The sequence below is a fragment of the Triticum aestivum genome, chromosome 6A (assembly GCF_018294505.1).
Source record: "Triticum aestivum cultivar Chinese Spring chromosome 6A, IWGSC CS RefSeq v2.1, whole genome shotgun sequence".
Taxonomy (NCBI): Eukaryota; Viridiplantae; Streptophyta; class Magnoliopsida; order Poales; family Poaceae; genus Triticum; species Triticum aestivum.
The window spans coordinates 585,418,447-585,423,121 of NC_057809.1; positions in this window are offsets into that span (position 1 = coordinate 585,418,447).

Here is a 4,675-nt window from a genome sequence, read left to right on the forward strand (position 1 = left end):
GTCAAGCTGTCTTGCACAGTATAGTAGTATGGCACGGTGTAGATTTATTTTTTGGAAGAGTCAAGCGAAAAAGAAAAATTTTATTTCCTTTTTTGTCGGGCCGTTTTATGCTTCGCCATGGGCCTGTGTGTTTTTGTCTCTCTGTGTGTTAGTTGTTATATGAGCCATGTGTTTGTGAGGGCTGCTATTTTCTTTTTCCTTTTTATTTTATTTTTATGTCCCCTTTTATATTGTTATTTTTTGTTTTTGTTTTCTCATTTATTCATTTGAAATAAACTACTTTGAATATGTGAATATTTTAATTTTTTTAATTTTGAAAATATTTCCAAATACTTTCGGAAATAGCATTTTTCGGAGCATTGATTTTTTTGTCACGCCTTCTAGAATGTGATCTCATGATGAAAATTTGCAAGCACTTAGATCATTTGTCAAAGTTTACCACAAAAAATTCATAAAAAATTGAATTTTTTATTTTCAATTTTACTATTCATGTTATGTTCTCTATGTTGCATATGTAAACACGCATGTGATATGGCATCAAATAGAGAGAAGGTGATGTCCAAAGTTTGAATTTACATCCGAGACAAGCATCTTTTGACCACAAAATTCATCTCAAGAAACACAAACCAAGGCAACCCTGCAACCAATAATATCGAGGAAACACAAATAACCAGAGTAAAGTAAAGGCATGTCACAAAATGGTAACCTTTCCTATACGCCACGCTACTGGAAAGGGCCCTATCTGAAACAGGTCGAAGGCCCGCCACAAAAAGGGTGCGTCAATTTGTGACCTTTAAACACATTAGGTAGAGAAACCACCATAGATGTCTATTTTAGTCTTGGCTCAAATACGTTTCATGGCAATTTAACCCATGGGTTTGGATTCGTGGATACCAACTCCCATGGATTGAGTATTGGTATGATTTTTCATCCATAAGTAAAATTCATGAGTAACTCAAAAATTCAATGCCATCATAAAAAAGAAACCCAAATATTCATGGGTAGGGGCTGGTTACACATGGATCACCAAACAAAATTTGAATAAGTACATGAATATATTATTATTATTATACATGGCATGTGAAGCTATATGATGTCCATGATAGTAAACACTAACTCTCTAGTTAATATGTTGTAGTTGTTGTATAAACTAGACGATACCCCGCATTTTGTTGCAGGTGTGTTTGCAATATATTTCAATGAGATATGGTTGTATGGAACATGAATACTCGTGGAGTAATAATGAGTGAACTAGCGTATGCCAGCCGTCCATGAGAAGTCAACCCGGTGACAAGCAAGTATGGCTACAGAATCCCCTCCATTACGCCGGCCTCGGCGGGCGCGGCAACAACGCTCCCACGTCCCCGCCAGGGGCGGCGGTGTCCTAGAGGCACGGCCCTGTAGCGGGCGGCGCTGACCATCCCATGACGCCTGGCAAGGCGTGCCATAGTACCCGGCAGCTGGTCGTACCCGTGCCCGGCGGCCCCGGTACGGCCCTCACCCGGTGGACCCGGTGACTCTCGCACCTGGCGGACCTGGTAGACCCAACGGCCCCCACTGTAGGATCCTAGATGCTTACACCAGGGCACGCACCCATGTAGCATTACCATTGTAACCTCGGAGGGCGGCCTATAAGACCCCCCCCCCCCCCGGTGCCCCTTCATGCAAGGGGCCGGTCGATCAATCTTTAGCGCACACACACACAGAGGAGCAGCGCACGAACTGGCCGGTCTTCCTTCCTCCCCAGAACAGCTCTAGGAGAAAGTTTGTATCCACCTTGTATAAACCACACTTGGCAAGACTAGGGGTACTATCTCTCTGGAGAGCCCCGAACCTGGGTACGTCTCGTGTTCCTCGCGTGCTCGTGCCAACCTCGTCTCTCGAGCCCACCGGTGCCCTCGTGCATGTTCCTCTCTTTAGCCATCCCATGGCATCTGCCGTGAGCTCACCAAGACAACAGTCGAACCTCTCAAACCCGCCTCATACACCCGGGCAAGCTGCCCGGTCACTGACCGGTCACGTTTTTTCGACACAAACAGACGCCTCAAACGGGCCTCAAACGCTCGGGCTGACCGGCAACCCCTATATCTATCCCAAATATGGGGCGGATACGGAGACGCCCTGGGCACGCCCACCACGTGGACCTGACCCAAGCTGGCCCACCCGACCCCACTTATATTCGCCCCCACCTTCTCACGGAGCAAACCCTAGCCACTTCACTCCACTCCCCATCACTTCCCTCTGCCACCCAAGCTCACCTCTGGCGGTTTTCGGCCTTCTCCGCCATGGCAGGCAGCGGATCGAACTCCGGCCAGTCTGGATATGTCGATTAGGATGTCACCCCGTGTGGGTTGAAGGAGGCAATGATAGTCTGCATTGCACTCCGCCGCTCCCGGGAGGACATCGCCCGGCCGACGGACGGACCCGTCCGCCGCGACGCCATAGCGTCGTCTCAACGGGTGCTCGGGGTCCTCTGGTGCTAGATCCTCGCGGTCCCGGCTAGAACACCTGTCCTTCCTCATCACCGGTCGGGCAGAGTATGAGTCCCACCGAAAACGGACGGCCCGCCGTGGGAAGGAGAAGATAAGGGCCGCCGAGGCCCGTATCACGACGAAAATGGTGACGGCGGAGGCGGCTGTTGCGGCGGCGCGGGCGGCCGCGAGGAAGCCATCCGTGCCCACATTATGAAGAAACGACAGCGGAGGAACACGCGCGCCCTCGCCCGAGAGCAGAAATCGAGCGGTCCGTGTCATGGCCGGATTGCCACCGAAGGAGGAGAAGGAGGACAACAACAGCGAGGAGAGCTCTGACAATGAGCATATCCAGCTCGACTGGTACTTCCGCGAGAAGGACGGCAAGGGCGACGGCAAGGACAAGGGCAGCCGTGGATGAACTCCACCATAGCCAAACATGACAAATTTTGGTAGTCCGATGCCATGTTTAGTGTAGTGTGATGGAGTAGCTGAACGATGCATGTGCGTCGACGTAGTTGCATGAGTTTGTACAGATTTAAGATATGATAATTGAGGTGTCAGTATATGGATTACATTTTTTGAGAAGTGCTCGGTTAATGTCCGCGGACGTTTGAGGGGCCGGATATGTTAAGTCCGGCTGTAGGCTTCGGCTAAGTGTCCGTTAGAGAAGTTCTCTTTGAGGATCGGTTAGATGCTTTTACTCTGTATCTGGTTGTATTCAATCTATTTTCGATCAATTATAGAAGTGACATATAATTTAGAAAAACTGACGCATTAGTACCATTTATAATAATGAAATATACATGGGTTTGGTCTATTTTGTTTAGTTTTCATTCCATGCCGACAATTCCAGCTTTCATTTTCCGGAGCAAACAAGAGGGACTTTTGCAAGCGGAGAGAACGTGTTTCAGGGACTGTATCCCCCGTGTGTCATCACTTCTACCTCGAGAACAAGCTGAGACGTGGTATCCCGGACGCGTCCAGTAGCTGCACACGTCCGGCCTCTCTTTATTTTTTTTTTAGAAAAGGAGGATGACCCCCGGCCTCTGCATCTGGAAGATGCATACAGCCACTTTATTGATTATTCACGATGACCATACAAAGTATTACACCAATGTGCCTGAATCCACCATCTTGGCAACATATGCCACTACTCCTATCCAATATGATGAAAGAGAGCTAGCCGGGCCACTACCCAGACCACTCACGTAATCCTAACATCAATAGCTGGAAGCCGAAACACATTCGGAAGCCCCAGCCGAGCCACATACCTGGTCTGGGGCATAATCCGGTCAGACGCACTCGTGTGTCGCCGCCGCCATCTTCCACAGGTCCGTCTTCAGATCAAATTGAGGCATCTACCATGTCTGGCCACTCCGCCATTGACGCCACCATGACGCCAAACAGCAACCTCCTCCTGCGCGAGTCCATCTCCGTGCATCGGACGTCGAGCCTCCACAGCGCCACGCCGCCGACATCCGCCGCCATCAATGAGTGAGATGGAGCACCGCTCCACCCTCCCCCCAGCCAACGCTTACTCCAAAACGGCACCCCCAGGAGAACCTGGACGCGTCGGAGGAAAAGCGGAGGCTTGGGCGAAGAAGGGCACGCCGTCAGCAGCTGTTACCCACCCCAAACAGCGCCCGCCACCACCCAGCCCTCAAGGCGGCGCCTTCAAGAAGGTCACGGCGCCAAAGACGCCGCCGCCGCCCACCGGAGTTAGGTTTTCACCCGAGAAGCTAGGTGGTGGGGAGTGGAAGGGCAGACCTTGACAGACGTCTCCATGAAGAAATCGGCGCCCGCAGGCGTCGTCGTCGTCGCGGCCGGCCGGAGCCGACCCGGGTTTCCCCCGATCTGGATCCCGACCACCAAAATCGCATCATTGGGAGGCCCTTAGGCGGCAGCATAGGGAGGGGAGGCGAGGGGTGCGGCGGCGGCGCTATGGGGCGTCACCACCACGCCAGATCCCTTCCTCGCCGCCAACAGCAGCCGGCGGCCAGATCGAGCGCGGACCAAATCTGGCGCCTAAGCACCCGCACGCCTACGCCGCCGCCACGGCCGGCCAAGCTCCAGGCCAAGCCACTCCACCCACCCAGAGAAGGAGAAGCGCGAGACGAAGCAGAGGGCCGCCGGGGAGCGCCGCGACGGCCGCAGCGCCGGAGGCCGAGCCTTCCCCACCTGGAGCGGTCGCCGTCGGGAAC